Source organism: Puma concolor, chromosome E1 (assembly GCF_028749965.1).
Source record: "Puma concolor isolate L17-30 chromosome E1, mPumCon1.1.hap2, whole genome shotgun sequence".
NCBI lineage: Eukaryota > Metazoa > Chordata > Mammalia > Carnivora > Felidae > Puma > Puma concolor.
Genome location: NC_141680.1, coordinates 56,875,463 through 56,897,710, shown reverse-complemented (window position 1 = coordinate 56,897,710; position 22,248 = coordinate 56,875,463). Strand labels below are relative to the sequence as shown.

At 51.9% G+C, this 22,248-nt stretch overlaps 1 long non-coding RNA gene across 2 annotated transcripts; it reads right to left on the bottom strand.

Annotated features, from left to right (window-relative positions):
- Positions 1-10,204: 10,204 nt before the first annotated feature.
- Positions 10,205-21,160, bottom strand: LOC147574518 (uncharacterized). Of its 2 annotated transcripts, none has more exons than XR_015243749.1 (3): positions 21,066-21,160; positions 12,158-12,292; positions 10,205-10,901 (listed from the first exon to the last, which is right to left on the bottom strand). It is a non-coding gene; the product is annotated as an uncharacterized LOC147574518 (long non-coding RNA). The 2 variants fall into 2 exon arrangements; XR_015243750.1 differs by having other exon boundaries at positions 10,205-10,806.
- Positions 21,161-22,248: the final 1,088 nt, after the last annotated feature.

The window sequence follows — 22,248 nt, the reverse complement described above, 5'->3', positions numbered from 1 at the left end:
TGAGGTCCTTCCTTGAGCAGATCTGATGGTGATAGATTGAATCCTTCCTCCCCGGCTCCCAGATGCTCAGAAGACCCAGGTAGCAGGCACCAGCCTCAGGGACAGAGCAGGTGCTGCCCTTGGTCACAGCAGAGCTATGGGGCTGGTATAAAGAAGACTTGAACTACCAGTGTTGGGAAGGGGGTTGCCAACACAGGGCTTTAGGAGGCCTGAATGTTCCCAGCCTATTAATAGTCATGACGAGAAGGATGTGGAAAGCCTTCTCTTCAGGTGCTCAGGGCTCTGCTAGGCAATTAAAATGCAGCATTGCACATGACTCTAATGAGGACACCATTAATATTGAGGGCAGCCCTAGCTCTGGGCTGCATCCTGGAAGACCAGCCTCATCAGGGAGGCCTGGCCAGAAAGAGTTCAGCACAGCCTTTTTTCTATAAAAAACATCTGTGTCTGTCTATTTGTCTGTCTCTGTCTCTGTCTCTCCCTCCTTGCTTCCTTCCACCCCCTGTACACCCTTGAAGAACATGGAGAATATGCAGTGTAGGTGTGAAACTGAGCCTGTTCAAAACCCCAAGGCCTATGTGGCTCAGCTCTACTATCTGCAAACCTTTGGCAGGTGTCCTCCCCAGCACACACACTCCATGATCCCCACCTCCTGATATTCATGTGCTTGTATAAATCCACACCGCCACCACCCTTCGAGTGTGGGCTTCTACCCAACAGAATAGAGCAAAGGTAAAGGAACGTCGCTTCTGTGATCAGGCTTTATAAGATTGCCATTTGTGTTGTTAGCACATTCCATTGCCTTCTGGCTTCCGTGCTTTGATGAAGGAAACTGGCTTGTTGGAGAGGCTCACCTGGCAAGGAACTGACCTCCAGCCAATAGCCAGCTCGCAGCTGAGACCTCAGTTCAACAACCCTCGAGGAACTGAATCCTGCCGGCAGCTACGTGAGCTTGGACTTGGATCTTTCTCCACTCAAGCCTTCAGATGAGACCCCAGCTCTGGCCAACACCTTGATGGCAGCCCTGAATAGAGGCCCAGATGAGCCAGGCATGGACTCTTGACACACAGAAACTGTGAGATAGTAACTGTGCTTTTAAGCTGCTAAGTTTTGGGGATGAATTGTTACCCAGCAGCAGATAACTCATACAGCAAACGATTTAACTTTTCAGGATTTTGTTTCTCATTTGGAAACCAGTTCTGATCCTACGATCTCACAGGGTTACTGAGAGGATTAACTGATTGGGTGCATGTAAGGTATGTTTTACAGTGCTGAGCACCCAGAAAACAGGGAAGAGCTGCTTCATTATTAATTTACATCATCCTAAATAACAATGGCTATTTTGGACCACTGTGTTTAGAACCCCTGAGCTGGCTTGTCCAGTGGAATACCAACGAGATCAGATATAGTGCTTCAGTAACAGTGCTTGCGTTTATACAGAGTTCTCCAGTTAACAAAGCTCACTAACATTGCACTCACTTGACAGGTGAAGTAGGAAGCCGGGCCTTTCCAAAAAAATTTATTTGGTGTATATTTTCAGAAGGGACAGATCCTATTTTCCTACTTTTGGGCATCCTCACTGGCTTCCTGTCCTGCCTAGATCTTAGGCAACCACTTTTTTTTTTTTTTTTTAAATAATTGAGGTAAAATTCTCAATGGTTAAAAGTAACCATTTTAAAGTGTATCATTAAGTACATTCCCAATGTTGGACAGTCAGTACCTTTATCTAACTCCAAAACATTAAAAAAATGTTTATTTATTTTGGGAGAGAGAGAGAGAGAGAGATAGAATGCATGTGAGCAGGGGAGGGACAGAGAGAGGGAGAAAGAATCTCAAGTAGGCTCAGCACTGTCAGCATAGAGCTCAATGTGGGGCTTGATCCCACAAACTGTGAGATCATGACCTGAGCCCAAATCAAAAGTTGGACACTCAATGAACTGAGCCACCCAGCAGCCCCTAGTTCTGCATCTTTCTATGACGTTGCTCACCTGACCTGAGTTCTAACCACTGAAGACCCACCTACTGGCCATCAGATACCTTGCCCTGTCTGACCTCTGATCTGCCTCTCCCTGTGTCCCTTCTCCCATGACTGAACTGCCCACCAGGGTCTATCTTACTTTAGCGTCTCCTCTTGGACCTGTCACCTTACCAGACCCTCCCAAGTGTGCTGCTTCCTTCCATGAAGGCCTCTCCAGATCACATCTCCTCTGGCTTCTCTTGGGCTCCAACAGTGTCTGCTGCATTTAGTCCCAGCCGGAAGCTACCCAAGAAATGTGTCAGCAAAGCTGCAGCTTTTGTGTTACACCAACAACAGCTGATCCAATTTTTCTTAATTAGTACATTTAATTATTAGTAACATTTTTCTTAAGTAGAATTAATTACCCCATCACCAGCTCTGGCCAACTATGTCTTCTCACCATAGCTTCTTATTGATATTCTACTGAGGCCATATTCTCCCCCTCCCTCTGAGGCAATGGGAGCTTTTGGCAAAGACTCCTGGGAATGAAGTCCCCACTTTGTGCACCTGTTGAGGATGCCAGCCAAGATGTTAAATCAAGCCAGAAATTGTGGGTGGGTGTGGCTGAGACCCAGGTGGAGAGAGAGGGATAGCTGCCCAAAGTGATTAGCATCTTTATTCCTCTGGGCTGAGTCTAACCCCTGGAAAGTTCCTTTTTGCATGTGGTTGGGAAGTTCCAGAACAAGTATTCAGCCAAGGGTGGTGGTGAGGAAGCAGACAGTGAAGGCTATCTGCTTTTCTCAGCTACCTGCTTCAAGGTGGCCAAGGAAGAAGGGCTCAGCCCAGCTAGCATGTCTGGATTTTTCCAGGAGTTCCCACTTTTGGATTCAGACCAGCTGCAGTCCAGCTGCAGTCCAGGAACAAGAATAAGAGTAGCTATTGAGAAACCTTATCAACCTGCACTTGCTTCCAAGTGTACATTGAAGGGGGCTCAAGAAATACTGGAGCTAGCTAGTCAGGGCAACTGTTTAAACCAGAGTTCTCAAAAGTTCCATAGAGCCTGAGTCCTAGCAGATGCTCTGGGAAGAAACAAAGGGGTAGATTCACAGCCACCAAACTTTGGGAAGTATTGCATTCCACACACACCTCTTCTAGTTATGTCACCCATCCTGGGGATTCCAGTGTTCTCATCTTGTCCCACCACCCAAGAATTCTTGACCCTGGGCAGGTCACTTACTCTCTGCATCTTGGTTTACCCAGCTGTAACACAGGGGTAACAACAGCACCAACATGAGGCTGAAATGTGTTAGTACATGTATGGTGCTGGGTGCATTGGGCTGTAGTCTCCATGGATGACGATTATTGTATCACTACCATCATCATCACCATCCTCATCATCACCACCACCATCATTATCACCACAACCATTATCACCGTCATCGAAATGATAAAGGATTTGACAAACTTTACATCTAAATAATCTCTTTAATTTTGATTAGCTCAGAGCTTCTCAAACATATTCAACAACAAAAATTTTTCAGAGCTGCAGAAGGCCAGTTCCTCAGGACATACTTTTGGAAATGCTGGTCTAAACACCCTAAGGCTGTGTTTTCCTCAAAGGTGTCTGGAGATACCCTGTAATTTATGTGTAGGTGTACTCCAGGGCTTGGCCACCTGACCCCTCTTTCCAGTCAGTTCTTCAGCAATTGGGTCACAACGGGCCAAGATGCTCCTCAGGAGTTTTGTGCTACTTTCCCAGGGTTCTCTGGCCCTAACTTTGTGCCAGTGTCATCTTGATAAACCACTTCCCACAGTCAGGGCTCAAGTCTCCATGGTGGATAGTGGTGTCCATTGTTCTGATAGTTTCAACATGTTAGTCTCCAGACATTTTATCTACTTCTCCATGTTGATATGGAGATCCACTGAAGGCCAGGGATCATCTCCTTGAGTCTATGTCCAGGGATGAACAAACAATGTGTGCATAATCCATGGGGCAACTGAACAGGGCGGAAGCTGAGAGAACACCACCCAGCTCCAATTCTGGCTGGAACAGGGCCGCCATCTGCAGCAAAGTCCAGGGTGGAGCGGAAGGGGCCCTGAATTTGGAGTCTGAAAACCAAGGTTCAAATTCTAGTTTGCTGGAAGCAGGGCCTTGGATGAGTTGCTTAAACATCTTGATCCCATCTGGAAAATGGGAATGCCTATATCCTTCAAGACCTTCTCACATGGTTGTGTTGAAGATCAGAGCAGACACTATATGGGAAAGCACCTTGTCTGGGGGAAAATGCCATGACGTGATGCTTTGGCATTGCCCTTGTGTCCCTCCTCTCACCCCCTGCCATCACCCCAACTGGGACAGGCATCGTGAGCAGGACCGAAGCCTGAGCAGTCACAACAATGTCGGGAATGAGCATTATTATGTGCTGTGACAATATTTGATGAATTCATATGTGCCTAGGGGAGCAGACTAAGTAGGTGAATAAAGTGAGAATATTCTCTGTGACAATCAATATTCCTTCAATTGAACCATCTCTGCAGATCTGACATTTTGATTTTTCTTTTTTGGACACATTAACTGGATTTATGCTTCCATACAGTGGAAACAGTAGGGAGAAGAGGTGGAGGCAGCCTTAGCAGGACAGGTGCTTCCGGGGAACTTGGGTAGGCTGATGGGAGTGGGTCTATTTGTAGAACACCCCAGATGGGAGCTGATGACCCTCTGCTCTGCCCACCTGGCTGCTGCAGTGCTGGAAGGCCCCAGTGGCCTGTGGTTCTTTCAGCTCTAGCACGAGGGCTGGGAGAGGAGCCAGCTCAGGCTCAGGAGCCCTCCTGCCATGGTGCTTTGGCCCAGGCTACCAGAAGGGGCCAGATCAGCTCAAGGCAGCAAGAAGGGCCAGATGACTTCTCCAGGGCCTCTCCGGGGTCCAGGTGAAGCACACAGGCTCTGATCACTGCCTGGGTTCAGCTGGTGGCTCTGTCATTTGCCAAAAAATGGTGGTAAGTGCATGACCTTTGCATGACCTTAGGCCAAGTTCATAACACCTTTTGTCTCAGTGTATCCGTTTGCAAAATGGAGCTGATAATAAAACTAACTTGTGTTGAGTGCCTTTAGGTGCCAGGCATTCTTTTCAGAGCTCTCCATGGATTGATGTACTTAATCCTGACAATAACCCAGTGGGATGAGTATGATAATAGTCCCATTTGCAGGCGAAGAAATGTAGAGACACAGCTATACATTTTAAGCAAGTGAGGGTTCGAAACTCAGTTCTGTCACCTAATGGCTGTGTAAGTCAAGACTGTTCATGGAAAAAAGTACAACTTGAAGGAGTTTCAGCAAAAACTGGGTGGCAATATTGACTTTGGTGGTTGGAAGGGATACTGGGGTTGCTCAAGGAATCCTAGAGAGGAAAGGCTGTAGAATCTTCCAGAGTATTCTAGAAGCCCCTAAAGTCTCCAGCATGTTTGGGGTTGGAAGGCCTTCTGTCCCATCTGTAATTTTGTCCTCTGTCATCACCTGTCATTATGTATCTCTGCTTTCCTTTCCAGGTTACTTTATTTTTTATTTTTATTTTTTTTAACATTTATTCATTTTTCAGAGACAGAGACAGAGCTCGAACAGGAGAGGGACAGAGAGAGAGAGAGAGAGAGAGAGAGAGAGAGACAGAATCCAAAGTAGGCTCCAGCCTCTGAGCTGTCAGCACAGAGCCCCATGCAGAGCTCGAACCCACAAACTGTGAGATCATGACCTGAGCCAAAGTCAGTTGCTTAACCGACTGAGCCACCCTGGCGCCCCTTTTCCAGGTTACTTTGTAAGGCAGGATAGCACAGAGCTTGGAGCAATGACTCAGGAATCTGCCCGTGTTTGCACCTGATGGCCACTTACTAGCAACATGACTTGGGGCAAGGCCTTTAGCATCTCTGCACTTCTCCTCATCCATGAAGTGGAATGACGATAGAACCTTCCTCGTACGTTTATTAAATTCTCCTCACTACATAGAAAGCGTGTGGAACAGTGCCCAGCATGTGGTGGGTGCTTAGTCCAGTTGGGAATCAGGGTTCCTCTTCCAGATTCTTTTCCTCCTCATGGCCCGCAGCCTTAGCTCGACCAGATCATCTGAGATCATCTTCCTTTCTGAGCCTGTGAACCAGTCCATCCCCAGGAAGGATTCTGACTGCCCAATCCTGATATCAGCCGCTATGATCAGGCAGAGTGAGGTACTAAGATTGTCTAGATCTGGTTAGAGTACTTGTCCCTGTAAGGAAATTTGGAATGAGCCCAAAAGGTCACCGGGTGTCGCAGATGGAAAACCAGGCAGTTCAGAGCACACCCTTGCAGGCCATTGGATTCTAGCCTTTTGGTGTCTTTGAGCTGTTTTATGGCTCCGTAAGTTGTAGATAACTGATAGCAAAGTAAAATAACTCTTGTCTATAGACATGCAAATAAATTCTGTCCAGTGGTTCAATTGATTTCCCTCTTCTTTAAGGAACGAGTCCGTTGCAGCCTTTGTAAATTCACATCCACTTTCCTTTGCTGTGTATAAATTTATGCCTTTTAGACTTCTCCTTCTCCTTTGGATTAGCTGTAATATCCGCCTGGTTCCATCACTAATATTAAACCAAATAAAATCTTTAACACGTGTTCAAGTACGAGAGTCACGATCTTGCCTTTCAGGGAAAGCTATCCTTTAACACGTCTGACGATAGGAAAGGTCACTAAGCAGACCGCAAAATAATTACCGTGGTCCGGTCTCCTAGCGGTGTGACCTTCATCCAGGCCTTAGTTTTCTCGTCTGTAAGATGGGAAACACTACATACTCCAGGCCATGCTTTGAGATTTTCCAAGAAAGGTATGGAAAGCAGCCGGCCCACTTCTGGGCACATAGGAGATGTGCAGTGACAGGGAGCTGTTGCAAGCATGGGGTTGGGGTTATTGCTGGTGTTACAGATGGCCCTGGTCATGCATCAACAACAGCCAAGTGGCATCACAGGCATGGAATGTAGGGAGAGGGACAAGAGGCACCATGCGTTCTCTAAGGCTCGTGTGGCTGCAACCAGAGAGGAGAGGAGGAGGGGAGACTTCTCTGAGCAAAGCCACACATGACCGGTGCACTGAGAGCCCCCGTAAATGTTAGCAGGCACATCCCACCCAAAGTGCAGTCAGCGTGGGGGACAGCTGTGGCCTTGGCATCCAGTACTTGGGGAAGTACATTGACATGGAGACGAGGTTTGGACTTGTCAGTACGTAGAAGGGGGTGGTCATGGCGGTGCCAGAGAGAGGCGGGAACGCAGGCATGTCTGCTTGTTTCCAGGGGAGGCTGCGTTTTGCGGGCAGATGTGAACCTGTGGCTTTGGGGACAGCGTCCTCCATGCTGCACCTGTCAGCTTGTCCCCCAGCTGTGTGGCTCCCTCCCCCCACAATAGCTTGGCCTGAAGAAATCCCGGATGCTGTCATGAACATGAGTCTGTCTGCTAAGAGGAAGACCACACTGTGTCAGGTGGTAAGTGGTGAACTGCTCTCGCACAGAGCACGGGGCCACGAGGGCCTCTGTACTGAACACATTGCTCCCCGTCCCCCAGTTTTATCCCCAACTGCGACTGCATTCCTAGCTTTCGCTTTCCTTGGCTTTGACCCGAGATGGACTTTCTCCTCTGTGTTTCCGAGTGCATCTTGCTCCTGCCCCACTATAGGCTGGGTGTGACCACATCCAAACTGATCAGACAGCTTATTGGCATGCTAGACGGAAAGGAACCCCAATGCCCCTTGTCCCCATCATCCTCGGTTTGCACTTGTCCAAAGTAGCTTCTGGGAAGCTAGCTGGAGGCCAGGAGAGTCACCTCGGCCAGTTGAGGAGGGATGGGCAAGGGTGGCAAGGGTGATCCTGCAAAGAGTGTGGGGTCAGGGGCCAGTAGGGTGTGTCGGGAGAGGGCTTTGAGTCTTGACCAATTGGAGAAAAACAGATTGTGACTTACCACAGGTGGAAATGACAAATGATGGCCCGGGAAAACGACCGTGGACTTTATCAACCACAGGATACACGACCGAAGAGATCACCAGAGGCAGGAGGAGGTGGCTGTCCTTCTTGTCTCAAGGATATAGCTGGCCACGGACCTCCCCACTCATACCCAAGCTCATGATGCTGTGACTCTCCGTTTACCTGAGTCCTCCATGCAGGCTCCAGTGACTCAAACCCAAGTTGCTGGATCAGACAGGGCTCCCCTCACCCCATTATCCTTGCCATTGAGCTGGTGGAAGCTGGTGGAGACAGAGCACCCCCCAATAGACAAAAGAAACAGCAGTATGAGTGACTGTATGGCCCGCTCCACGTGGCCTGGTGGTTTTCCTCTTAGGCTCCCCGGAGAATTTTCCTTTGCTTACCTAGGCTGGCCAGAAGGGCTGCCTCTTCCAACGTCCCCAAGGCAACCACTCCATGTCAGCTAGGACTCCTGAACCCATGGCAACCTGACAGATGCTGCTTCTGGAAGTGAGACCTTACAGGCTGGCTGTCCCCCAGCAACACTGCTGTTCTCATTGGGTCAGGATGACCTCTTAGGAGGGTGCCAGGCCTGGCATACACTCTCTTCTGGAAAAAAACAGCCTCCCAGTCTCCTGTTTAGGTAGATTCCATGTCAGTTTCAAGGGGGAGGTCTCCTGGGCACTCAACAGTTCTGTTGGGCCTTGGAAATGAAATAGGATTTTGACTGACCTTAGTTGGGGGGGGGGGGTCCTTCTATCTTTTATTCTCTATAGTGACCACCAAGCTTGGCCTAGGGGTTCACCCTTTCCCCATTCCTTTCCCTTTCTTTATAGCCTCAGTTTCGGACATTTATGCCCTTCTATCTCTGTCCATCTATCCATCCACCCACCTACTCATCCACCACCCATCTATCCACCATCCAGTTACCCACCACCTGCCCACCTTCCACCCTTCAATTCACCCATCCATTTACCTACCATTCAGCCCTCCACCCACCATCCACCCACCCATCCTTCCACCCATCTATCCATCCATCCACCCACCCATGATCCATCCACCCACCCACCATCCCTCCACCCACCCATCCATCCATCCACCCACCCACCATCCACCCATTCACAACCCACCCACCCATCCATCCACCCACCCACCCACCATCCATCCACCCATCAATCCATCCACCCACCCACCCACCATCCATCCACCCATCTGTCCATCCACCCACCCACCACCATCCCTCCACCCATCCATCCATCCACCCACCCACCCACCATCCCTCCACCCATCTATCCATCCATCCACCCACCCACCATCTATCCACCCACCCACCATCCCTCCCTCCACCCATCCATCCATCCATCCACCCACCCACCATCCACCCATTCACCACCCACCCATCCATCCATCCACCCACCCACCATCCCTCTACCCATCTATCCATCCATCTACCCACCCACCATCCACCCATTCACTCACTCATTCACCACCCACCCATCCACCCATCCACCCACCTACCCACCATCCATCCACCCATCTATCCATCTATCCACCCACCCACCATCCATCCACCCATCTATCCATCCATCCACCCACCCACCAGCCATCCATTTACTCACCCATCTACCCACCTGCAATCTACCCACTCATCATGCACCCATTCACTCACCCATCCACTACACCCACCTATCCATCCACCCACCCACTCACCCACCATCTGCCCACCATCTACCCTTCAATTCACCCATTCATCCACCTACCATTCACCCCTCCATCCACCATCTACCCATCCACTCACCCATCCATCCACCCACCCATCCACCCCATTCACCATCTATGCACCATCCACCCATCTATCCATCCATCTACCCACCATCTATCCATCCATTCACCCATCTATCTAGATATCCACCCACCCTACCTATCTATCTCCCTTTGCCTTTCCCCCCCTTTTTTGATCTAGGCTAGAATTTCCCAAAGGAATTTCAGCAAAAAGTAAAGGAAATAAATACTGGCCATGAAATGTAAGCCTTCCTCTTCAAACTGCAAACAATGCATAACACAGTCAGGCTTTCAAAATTTTACACCTGCCTGATCCCCTGGTAGCTGAAGCTGTCACTCTCAGTGTGGTGTAGTGGTTATGGAAATGGACTTGAGAGACAGACCGATTGGGCTCAAATCACAGCTCTTCTGCTGACCCTGTGGCCCTGGACAGGTTTCTCTGCCTCAGGGCCTCTTCTGTAAAATGGGAATAACACAAGTAACTCTTTCAAAGTTGTGAGAAAGAAATCGATTATTTAATATGTGCAAAAAACTTAACCAGGGATTGGGGTATAGTAAGTGATATGATATCTGAGGGTCACTTCTTGTTACTAGTCCTGGGCACATAAACTCTGCCTGAAGACCTTCCTGGACCCCTAATTTTGGTTCCTGGGCAAGTCCTCCTTTGACTCGAGGCTGCTGCTTACAGCTATGCAGGTTGCACACTGCACACTCCGACTCTGTGGACCCACCCCTCTGCTCCTCCCAGGGAGGACTTAGGCCAGTGCTTCAGGAAGACAGTCGTGGCGAGCAATGTCTGCAGTAAGACGGATGGGCGATCTGCAAGATCCTGGATGAAGTTCCCTCTTTCAGGAGCACAGATGCATAGAAGACTCTTTGAGCAGGACCTGGGGAGGCTGAGAGGAAAAGGGCAGCCACGGATGTCGAGAGCTTCAGGACCAAGAGGGAGAGGGACTGGAGCAGGGCCTGAAGTTGCAGACCTTCAGGCAGTGCTGGCTTCATGGTAGTCATACCAGGCCCCGTGCTCAGAAGGGGTCCCTCATTTCCACTCTGCGCTGGGCTCCCGAGCTTTGTGGCTGGTCCTGCATGTTAGGCCTGGGTTGCAAAGGAGAACAGAGAACCCATGGGGGTTGGTCAACTTTGAGGTGAAGCCGAGGGTCCAGGAGGAGAATGGTCAGTGGAAGAGCGTTCTGTGGGTGGGAGAAAATACTGAATTTGGATGTGGCGCCATTGTGTTAGGTCTCTTCGAACTCATGGTGATGTCGTGGCTTCTGTCCAACCCCCTCCCCCCCACCCCGGCAGAGGCCTGTGTAGACACACATGTTACGGGGAGAGGTTTGTATCAGACACGCCATGCACATCATTGTGCTCCTCTCTGGCCCTCCTTCTTTAGCCACTGCTGTGGCTGTCCGTTCTGTGTGGCCCTTAGCTGGCCCTGTCAGTGCCTGTCCCCTGGCCCATCCAGGCCACTCTTGATCCTGCTCTTGGCTTTCTGATGGCACCATATGAGATGTCAGAGGGGCCTGCTCAGGAATCACACACCTACAGCTTGGAAGCATGGAGGAGCTGAGGCCGGGGGGAGCTGGAACCAATGGTCAATGCTTTTCCCTTGTGTTTCTTGGGACAAACAATCTCCTGAGCCCTGTAAGCTTGAGCTCTGGGCGCCTGTCCTTGCGGCCCAGCTCAACACGGAGCACATCCTTGAATTGGCTCTCCTCCTTCCCTGCCTCACACTGCTGTTCCCTGGAAGCACAGATATAAATAATCTTGTGAAGGGCAGACTCAAGATGGCGCCCAATGTTCCCTACCTCCTGCTGTTCCCTGTGGAATCCCCCCACCGCCACCCCACTTTGAGCGTGGGCACAGCTGCTTGCCTCTAATATGGTGGGATGCCACTTCTGTGATCAGGTTCCAAGAGATTATTACTTCTGTCTTATTTGTAGACTCTATTGCCTCTTTGCACACTTTGATGCATCAAACTGCCCATGTTGAAAGGCCCATGTGGCTCGGAACTAGGACCCTCCACTCAGTAGGTGCTTCTGGCATCCCCTAGACTTTGCGAACCACTGCAGATCCTGAATGGAGAGGTGCTTCAATCAGATCTTTTGGATGGAGTCCACCCACATTCTCTGTCTTTTCCGGAGAAAGTTCTATAAACAAGGGGAGAATGTCAACATGCGTATGGAGTGCTTTGAACCTGCTGGGCATCCCAGGTACCATTTCAGCACGTCCCAGAACAGCAGGGCTTGAGATTGCTGTCCCAACCAAGTTTAAGGCTGCCTGTGGCTGGCTGTTGCTGGAAGAGAGAGACTATCTGTGGTCTTCCTGTGTGTCCTTAACCTCTGCAGACAGGATGGGAACTGGTGTGACGCAGAAAGACTGAGCAGCAGTGGGAGAGACTGATGTGAGACATCTTGAAGAGCTTCTAGGCCATTAGGAGTCTTACCAATTCCTCTGAGTGTCAGGAAGGGGTCGATAGAGGGCAAACAGCCCCAGAAGCAGGGCTGAGACGAATGGCTGCTTTTAATCTGTAGACGCTGGGCTTGGTCTTGAGCGGACTAACCTCACAGACATTCACGACCTGTTGTAAGCAAGACACAAACACAGTCGTCATCAAATATCACGTTGCTCTCCGTCTTAGCGAGAAAGAGAGAGAAAAGAAAACAAAGAAGTGGAGGAAAGAGGTTTCATGTTTTTCTAATAGAATAAGGTAAGGAGTGGGAAAGACAATTTGAGCTCAGCACTTCCGAACTGCCAGCACAGGCCCCCCTCCCCCGGCAACAAGAACCACAAAGCCAAGTTCGATAAAGATGAAAAACAGCACAGCACGACGGCTTCTCCAGAATGAGCTGCGCGTCCCTAGTGAGGCCTGGAGGGAAGAGAGGTGAAGGGCTTTTGGAAATCGGCCACTTTTTTGAGGCGGTAGATGCTTCTGGCTCTGGAAATGGAAAGGCAGCAGCAAAGGCAGATGAAGGCTGTCGAGGGGCTGGGCCTCAAAGGTGTGCAGTGCAAGCAAGGTTGTGACAGGTGTCAATCAGCACTGACAGCCGCCGGGTTCAGGGCTTTGCTGCAATCGGCCTTGGAATAGCAGGTAGGAGCAGCTTTGGGGATTCAAGAGAGAGGAAAGACAGGACGGTTGGGAGCCTGCTTTTCGGAGGCATTTGGCTCCTGGCCTGGTTGTTACCCTGAGCAGCTCTCTGACCCTGCGCTGGGCACTGCCCCTCTGTGAGCCTCGGTTTCTTTATTTGTAACAGGCAGTGGGTGGGCTACATCATCGTTTCTTCACCCTGGAGGGGCAGGGCCCGGGCATCACTGGTTTTTAAAAGCTTCCCAGAAGATTCTCAAAGCTGGGTGGAGAACCACAGGCCTACACAGCTGGACGTTGGCCCCTGACAATCTCTACAGACTCTTCAAAATGAGAAAACGAAAGTCCACAGGGTAGCACCATGGCCCTGCGTCCAGACTTCTCCACCAGGAATAGCCGAAGACACTTGAGTCCCTGTAACTGGGGTCACACCAGGGCCCCGCGACAGCCCTGGTGAGGGAGGCCCGCGTGGGATTATGCAGCGGCCGCAGGGACCCAGGTGAGTTAGCGGTGCCCAGAATGTGCCCAGCCAGCTTTGAGGTGGCCACCCCAGGAATACGACCCCCACAGAACAGGCCTGGACACTTGTCGTGATGGAAGGGGCGGGGAAACAGGGGAACCGCACCTGACATCTCCTCAAAACCAAGTCTTTGTCTCCGATAAGCGCAACTCAACACGAATGCCATTGGCTCCCCCTAAGGACTGGTTGGGGCTGGGCTCTTCTGGAAAAACAGATAAAGACCACCCCTTTTCACTTGTTCTTTCTTTCTTTTGCTGTCACATCAAAGCCATTTTATTGGTATACGTTCAAGAAATGCTTTTTAATCTCTCAAATTATAGCTTCTCTATATGTTCTTGTCATTGTAAATTACACGGTGATTCCATGAGCCTTTTTTTTTTTTTTTTTTTTTTTTGCTGGTGTCAATTAAAAGATTCCCCCCGGGGGGGGCCTCTGCTGTGGAGTTTCACCCACACGCTCACACCTCTGTGACTGTGTCGCTCCCGCCTCTCTGTCTCTCCCCCAGTCTGGCCTCCTGCAGCCTCGGAGACCATCAGCCGCGCTTCGCCATCATCCCGGGCCTGGCCGTGGCCTTTCTACTGCAGCCGTGGGGAAGGCAGGCCCTTCTAAGCAAACCCAGCCGCCCAGGCTTCCCCAGGAGATGCTGGACTCCCACAGGCGCCCTGCTGTCCTCGGGGCCCGAGGCTCCCACAGCCGGGCATGGGCTCCAGGCTCGGCGGCCTGCCTCCCCAACCTGTTGGCCGTGCTAATTGCCTGGCGCACGGGCAGCTCTCTGTCACATCACCCAGCCTCCCCAGCTAATGACTCATTCTTGCACGGCCATTTGTTTGTGCTGGTTTCAGACAGACTAATGCTTTTAATGGCACATAATCATTTTTCAGAAGTCATTTGATGCCACTAATCATCTCGGTAATATGCCGCGATGGAACGCATAATGACATTCGGAACAGGACAAATGGCAGCGTGATTCCTGCCTTCCCCGCTTTAATCTATATTTTACCACATGCCTGGCTGTTAATGACACCGAGTACCGTTAATAAACAGCTGCCTTACGGGTTTCTCCCCCTTGGGGGTTTGGAAGGGCAGGGGGCATCTGTTAAAAATAATTCATTCCGGGAGTGACCGTGAGCAGGTGTGAGGAGAGGAAAGGAAGAAGCTGGAGGGTGAACCTTCCAGAAAGTCTCACCCTCCTTGCCGGGGGCAAAGGCCTGGCTTAGATGTGTTCTGCTCAGATGGGATGTGAGCGTCCACTGAGAGGACCAGATGGAGGGGAGCACGTGCAAGTTCGCAAGGATTCTGGGCCGGGGTTCTCTAGAGCCGGAAAGTTCCATGGAGGGATGGATCTTCACGATCAGGCCCTGGGGAGCCAGGCCAGGGCGGGCACAGCATCATCTGGCAGGTACCCTGGGGGGTGGCCTTGTCCTCACTGAGAAACCGGATTCAGTGCAAGGACCCTCCTGAGACCTTGTGGCTAGAGCAAGACATCCCGGGGAGACTGTTGAGCACATGGCACACGCCTCCTTCCAGGGTGGGAGGTCTTGTCAGGCTGGGGATCCTGGACACACGTCATTCTTCCTGAGACACAGGTGCTTGGGGGCTCTAGGAAGAGTGGGAATCGGCCGCTGCCTGGGATTTCCATCCTTAGATGGTTCTGTTCAGTTGCAAAGTCGATAAAATCCTGGCTCTGCACAAGCCCCTGAGTCGGAGGGGCCTAAAAATCGGCCATATTCAGATCGCTTCACTGGCCCTACGTTCCTTATGACAAATCTTAGAGAAGTGACTTAAATAACTTTACCCTAATGTCTGCCAGAGAGTAACTGCTCAATAAAATGCAGTGATTACAGTAAATAGTAATGACAAGGGGCGGGCTGGGCACCACTTCAGGAGCAGGGCACAGGGGCAGAGGGCGCATGTCTTGGGTTCTGGCAACAGACCTTTTCCATTCTTGGGGTCCCGCCTTCCTGAGGGGGGGCCGTCTAGACGGGAGGGCTAGTTTTCTTTCCCACCTCTGTGTCCTTCTCTTGGGTCTCCAGGGAGGGCCATGGCATTTTGAGTCCCCATGGGTGAGTCCCTGCATGCTAACGAGCCTGGAAATCTGGGGGCGGGGCAGGCCAAGGGGAGCCAGCGTGGGCCTCCGGAGCCTGCAGACCGTGATCCGGGAGGCTAAAAGCAGGGCTGTTGACGTCAGAGGACAAGATCTCCGCCCTGGCTTTGTCACATAGCAAGTGTTCAACACGGTGCTGTTAACCGCTCTGAGTCTCGTTTGCTCATTTATAAAAGGATATTAATAGCATTGGTCTCGCCGAGGACCAGTGGGAAGATTAAATAAAGCAATGCATGTGAAATCCCGAGCACAGAGTAGGCCCTCATGCAACATTAATTATTACAGTTGATGCTGTGAGCAGGTCTGGTGGCCCTGTTGGACTCAGGGAGCCCCCGGGTGAGGGGGAAATTGGAGCTCAGACCCAGGTGGGTGCATCAGGATAGGTGCTTGAAGGGACAAGGCAGACCATCTCCATCTTGGGGGGGTTTCTCCACGAACATGGGGGTCTGCAGTGGGGTTTTCTCTCCAGTGCTGCCTCCCCCAGGCTGTGCTCAACGCCCTGTTGATATTACATCAAGAAGATGCACAGAGATTCGGTGGAAAGCCATCTGTCAGCAAGTGAGAAAGCCCCCGGCGTCCTTGCCAGTGTTTAATAATTTAGCGTTAGCTGCTGGATGAGGCCTGACCAGAGCTCTGACATCCATTTTAATAAAGTCCTTCTCTACCCTCCTCGAGCGCCGGCTCCGGGGGGGGACCATGGGCTCTCACAAACCCCGCACACTCCCATCCGCCCTGGCCTCCCGCTCACAAGCAGGGCAGACACTGAATATAGACACACAGGGCCCGGTTCTGGGAGAAATCTTGGAAACACATGTTCTGGAGGCACACGCTGTGTGCAGGCCGGCTTGCACCAAGGCCTGCTCAGAAGAGCTTTCTGGAAACCCAAAGCCGTAGTCGTCACCAACACTTTTGAATGGGCTGCTCTCGTGGGCCATACGCTGGCTGTCTTTTAAATGATCTCCTGCCACCCTCCTCCAAGATCTGGAGAGAGGAAACCAGGTCTCAGAAAAGTACAGTGAAGCTCACAAGTATAGAATAGGGATCCAACCTAGTGTTTGATTCCAATATTTCCACTCTTCACCACGTTGGAGCGATGCACATTTTTCTTGGCTAAATAAGAAACTGAGATTGGCTTTCTGCAACCTTCTTTCCCTCCCTCCCTCTATTCCCCTCTCCTTTCCTCCCTCCCATCTGTCATTAAATATTGCTCTGATGCTTTTTATTCAACTAGGTCTATGCTGGAGGTGGAGAGAACGAATATGTCTAAGGGCGCTTTCCTGTGGAGTGAAGTCCGGTGAACCTGCTGCCTGGGATCCCAGGAGGAAATGATCTGGAGACCTGTAGCCCCGAATTCTCCATTTTGGGGTACACTCTGATGGCTCAGGCCAAGAAGCATAGTGTGGAGAGGGTAGTCATTACTCAGAGAAAGCTAGGCAGACCCCAAGAGCCCAAGTCCCTAAGCAGAGCCTCAGGGCCTTGGGCCACTCTTGCGTGTCCCCCTGGGGATATAGAAACTGGCAAATAGTTGCTTATACGGTGTGTTGCCCCGGGATTTCCCTGGGTATATTCATGGCTGATAATGGGAGCCTGGGAGTTGGGATAGCAGGCTCAGGGCAGTGCTGCCTGGAGCAGGGGTGAGGACGGGGGTATGGAAGGTAACAGGGAGGGGGTGGCAGCAAATCCTAGTCAGTGGAGCTGGGACTGCAGCCCCCTCTCCAACGCCCCACCCCTCCCTTCCTTTCTCTGTTTTTCCCGCCTAAGTACAAACGATGGAGAGTGGGCATCGGAGGGCGGCAAGCCGTGGGGATAACTATATTTACTCGCAGGCACTGGCTGCCATGTCTCTAGTGAAACCTGCAATTTCATTGTTTCAAGAGCACAAACGTGCCAGGAAAACACATCTCTGATGGCCTCTTCTTTCTGCTTCCTGCTAGTGGTTCCCCAGCGTCTTATGGATGAATCTTTTCTCCCTACACATCCCGGAGGGCCATTCTTCCAGGGCCACGCACCCACGAAATGGGGCATTGAAGCATCAGGTGCAAGAGTTCGAAGCACTCGCCCCGCAAGGCAGGCAGAAGGGCGATCCTGGACACTAAGTGTCCGGGCGCAGGACCGTGTGTGGTTCTGCATTGCACCCCACCCCGTACACCGCCCCACCTCCAGGAGGGACTCCAGAATTGCTCATTCGAGAAATGGACAGAAGGTGGATTGGACAGCCCCATCTATGGTATCCAGACTACCCTCACCTCTTTCTAGCCCTGTGGTCCTATGTTCTCATCTCTAAATGGAGATCGTGGTGCCTGCCTTTGGTTTTTTCCTGAGGATTAAGTGAAATAACAGATGTCAGGTGTTTGGCTCAGGGTAGGTAAGTGCCCATTCAACACCTATGGACCCTACAAGCCGCCCCTGCTCCACCCACACAGTGGAAGCTACTGGGCAGTAAAAGAGAGTCAATTATTGTACACATAGCCCCATGGATGCATCTGAAATACAGTTTACTAAGCAAAGGAAACTAGATTCAACACTACTCAGTGAATGTGACCTGTTGGAAAAGACCAAACCATTGGGGGAAAAAGAACCAGGTTGGGGCGCCTGGGTGGCTCAGTCTGTTAAGCATCCAACTCTTGATTTTGGCTCAGGTCATGATCTTACGGTTCATGAGACTGAGCCTTGCATCAGGCTCTGCATTGACAGTGCGGAGCCTGCTTGGGATTCTCTCTCGCCCTCTCTCTCTGTCCCTCCCCTGCTCTCTCTCATGCTCCCTCTGTCTCTCTCAAATAAACAAACTTAAAAAAAAAATAACAACAACAGGTTAGTGGTGGCCAGAGGTTGGGAGAGGGAGAAAAAGTTGACCGCAGAGGGCACGAAGGAACTTTCTGGGGCGATGGAGCTGTTCTGCATCTTGTATGCAATAGTGCTGTCAGAGTATGCATTTGTTACAACTCCCAGAGCATTCCACTTTCTAAAAGGGTCAACTCCACTGTATGGAAATAATATCTTAATTAAAGGAAATGAAACAAAAAAGTCTATGGACCCTGAAATGATGAAAAAACCCGGAAGAGCCTCTCTGGCCTTTGAAAGATTCTCGTGGTTGGCTGTGTCCCAATCTCTTCATCACCTTCTGCTCCGAAGGCCACAGGAGGCAAGGGCATTTCCTGCCGGTGGGGAGAGGGGGTCCAGGACTCTGGCTCGGATGAACGCTTGTCTGGGGAAATGTAGCCAAAGTGGAAACTTCCCACCTGAAGGTGATGCCTGAACGTTGGCTAACGGGGGCCCAGTGGTTCGCGTCCGGGAAATAGCTAATGGTATTGGGATCACCAGGTTAAGAAAGCCAGAGCCCGTTAGGGAGGTGGGGGCAGTGTGGCGGAGGACAGGGGCTAATGGGGAGCGCGTGGTAGGGGTGCACTCCCCGCCTGATGGATGGCTTCAGTCAAGTGGCAAACCCATGGGCACGAGCGTGCCTCCTGCAATAGGTCAACTTCGGTCCAGCGGGCTGCAAAGGTCCTGTTAGTGCCGCCGTCATTAAGCAATATAGACACAGGTAATTTGCTTCACTCTTTGGATGCAGAGCAAAATGACTCATCATTATCTTATTAATGCAATCAGGGGCTGAAAGCGAAGCCCGACTGGCATTTCGCCTCAGCAGCACTTTCTGGAGGGGTCAGATGTTCGCAGCCCTCTGGCTCACTTCCCTGACATTTTCTCTCCCTTCCCAAGACCTCATGCTTTGTTCCCCCACCTCCCTGGGTCGCTGGGCAGGAGCTCTCCCCGGATGGTGTTCTGGGCCAGTGAGCCTCCCTCTGAATCCTGGCCCCGGGGTGGCTGCCTTGGCAACCGGGCTGGGCTTCAGGGAGCCTTCCAGAAATGTTGGGGGTGGGGGGGGGCTCGACGCCTGGGCTTAGAAGAGGGAGTGCCTTCTGGGGACATCCTTCGTGCAGTGCACATTGCCGCACACTTTACATGAGCTATGCCGTCCCGGGGCCAGTACTGTTCCTCTCTACCTTGTGGCTGTGCATATGAGGGCTTGGGAAGGGTGTGCATGCCATGCATCCGGCCACACGGAACAGCACCCAGCTACGAGTGACTGAAATCACAGGAATCTGGTGTGGAATCTGGGGGCACATCAACACAGTGACGCCCGCGCTCTGGCCAGCAGCCTCTTGAGGTTTTCTCGGCTTTTCCATTTTATCACGAGATGGTGGCAGAGGCCCAAGCCTCACCTCCTCACCCATCTGTGTTCAAAGGCAGCAGGAGTAACAGGCAAGGGTTTCCATCTCCTCTCCCTCTTGCTCTTTCTTCCTTCTCCTCCTCCTCCATTTCTCCCTTAAAAAGTAAGGTGAGGCTGGGGCTCCTGGGTGGCTCAGTCGGTTGAGCCTCTTACTGCGGCTTAGGTCACGATCTTGCGGTTTGTGAGTTCGAGCCCCGTGTTGGGCTCTGCCCTGACAGCTCGGAGCCTGGAGCCTGCTTCGGATTCTGTGTCTCCCTCTCTCTCTGCCCCTCCCTTGCTCGTGCTCTGTCTCTCTCCGTCTCTCAAAAATAGATGTAAAAAAATTAAAAAAAAAAAAAAGTAAGGCGAGGCAATATTTCCCAGAGACCTCAGTGGATTCCCTTGCCTCTCACTGACCAGGGCTGCCCATATGTTCAAGACCTAGCTACAGGGGGTAGGGGAGTCCCTGGTGATTTTGGCTCTGGGGGCAGGTGACAGGCAGTGCCGTGCAGAGGTTCAGTACCTTGCCCGAGACTATCACCTAAGCGGTGCCCGGCCAAGGTTCTGGGTTTGTCCCCAGAACGCATACTCTGAACTCTTAAGCCAAAGTTCAGGGTCCTCCCTAGGCAGTGGTGGGGAGGGTGGGGCGAGGCGGGGGGGGGGGGTGTGTGGAGAAGTAAGAAAAGCCAGAATCAGCTTCCCCCTTTGGACGCCAAAGAGCTCGTGCAGGAGGGAGAACGGTGTGCATTTGTTGAAAACAAATACGAACAAAACAGAACTCTTAATAAACTAGCCTAAGTCCAGCCTCACAGAAACCGCCCACCAATAAAAGTTCTAATTTCTTCTTCTTCTTCTTCTTCTTCTTCTTCTTCTTCTTCTTCTTCTTCTTCTTCTTCTTCTTTAAGGTTATTTATTAATTTTGAAAGAAAGAGAGCACACGCAGAGTAGGGGCAGAGAGAGCAGAGAGAGAATCCCAAGCAGGTTCCAAGCTCTCAGCACAGAGCCCGATGCGGGGCTTGAACTCATGGGCTGAAAGATCATGACTGGAGTGAGCCGAAGGCAGACGCTTAACTGACTGAGCCACCCAGGCGCCCCCATAGAATATAGTCTTACGGGACAATCCTCAGCATCCAGAGGGCATTTCCTCCGACGTTTTCTGGTCTGGCTTCCCTGACATACGGAATCACTGAGGGCAAGGTGACACTCCACGCCGCTGGGGGGGAGGTCTGTGAACCCTCAGGCCTGAACAGACAGCAGCCCTGAACCCTGGGACTGTCAGCCGCTGGGTGCCGCCCCCCGCTGCTGGTACCCACACAGCCCCTCCCGTTTGGTCAACCTGATGGCCGGCCATGGTCCCCGGCACTAAGGGGCCACAGCGGCCAGGCTCGCCCTCGCCCACCTCCCACCCCTGGGACAGCTGTCGAGCACAAAACATCACATTGTCACTTCTGCTTCGCTTGTTCTCCGATTCCTTCCCTCGCTTCTCCTTGCTCGTCGGGATTGCTTTGGTTCCTGTAAGCTATGCCTGATTTGGAAGGTAAAAAGCAAGAAACAAAACTTGGGAAACCAGAAACATTAATTTTTCACACTATAGTACATCAGAAGCTCTGGACGGGGTGGGCTGGGGAAGGGGAGAAACGCAGACAGGACAGGGAAGGAAAAGGACGGTGGAGCTCACATTTATTTCGTGCTTGCTCTGCTCACGGGGTTCTTGGCACACCTCAGAGGAAAGCGCTTTTACCCCATTTATAGGTGATGAGACAGACGCAAAGGAAGACTAAGGAACTTTCCAAAGGTCACAGAGCCGGTAAAAGGCAGGGCTGGAGGGCTTGAAGCCACCTGCGTAGACAACCCCAAAGCCCTGGAACCCAGGCGGGCAGTGTGGCTCAGTGGTCTGGGCCAGAAGGAGGCCTGGGAGTGCGGGGTTCCCACCGTGCCTGGGCTCTGCTGAGCCACGGCGGGCCTCAGTTTCCCCGCCTGTGCAGAACTGGCCTGAGCTCGTTTCCAGCGATCACTCTCGGTGGGAGGGGCTTCCTCCCTGCTCTATGAAGACCACATGGGCTGTGGTTTCTCGCTGGAAACAGGGAGGCTGGCTTCTTCTGGTCCCATGGTGCAGGACTGTCGGCCTTGGGGATCGGGGCTGGGCTGCACCCACTGGGTAGGCTGCAGGTGTGCGGAGGGAAGCACTGGCCAGTGCCCCAGGGAGTGCAGCCGCTATGGGGGCCTTGCAACAGCCCGTGAGACGTTACTTCCTGCGTTACTGCTTCTTCCTTTTCTCTCCCTGCACCGGCTCCCCATGCGCCCTGCCCTCCTCCCTTCCTGTCACCCCAAGAAAAAGGCAGGCTGTTCGGGGAGGGGGTGGAGAGAGTGCTTTTGTCACACACAGTCCGGCCACATTCCCTCCGGTGAAGGCCAGACCTTGAAGGAAAACGGCCAGGGCTCCTCCTTCCTCTCCCATCTGGAAAGGAACAGAGAGCGGACCCTAGGAGTCCCCAGAGGGATTCCAGCTTCCATCAGGAAGAGGCGCTCCCAAGTCATGAGGCAGGTGCAGTCACGTGGCTCGCCCGAGCCTCCAGGTTCTGTCTGTGAGTCATTCCCGGGAAGCCTCCCAGCCCTCCATG